This window comes from Toxorhynchites rutilus, chromosome 3 (assembly GCF_029784135.1).
Source record: "Toxorhynchites rutilus septentrionalis strain SRP chromosome 3, ASM2978413v1, whole genome shotgun sequence".
Lineage (NCBI taxonomy): Eukaryota > Metazoa > Arthropoda > Insecta > Diptera > Culicidae > Toxorhynchites > Toxorhynchites rutilus.
The window spans coordinates 174,851,931-174,852,405 of NC_073746.1; positions in this window are offsets into that span (position 1 = coordinate 174,851,931).

A 475-nucleotide genomic window follows, 5' to 3' on the forward strand; every position below is an offset into this window, starting at 1 on the left:
GAAAAATTCGGACAGTCAGACCGACAGCTTTTACTCGGTCAATGCTATCGACATGCTAGTTCACCAAGTTGTAATGATTCAATATATGAAAAAAATTAATGTTAATGTTTGGCGATCTTTCGAAATCTACTAGTAATGAGAAGGTAGATTCGTGGCTTCCATGACTGTTGGTTGGTTGGTTGTTTGTTTTTGAGAGGCTTTAAACTTTTCAGTTCATTCGCCTCTTTGTTGGCAATTAGCGTCGCATGTCACTATGGGAATTTCGGATTCAATTCCCGATTTGTCCAAGGGTTCATTCTACAAAGAAAGTTCTTCCACTTTACGCAGGAGCACGCATGTTATCAAACTTGTCACTCAGAATATAATCAAGGCGGTAACGACCCTCGCGGCTTTTAAAACAGCATTTTTCAAGGCCAACAGTAAGTTTTAGTTATCCAAACTGACTTTTATTTAAGGTTAGAGGTTGATGATCTGA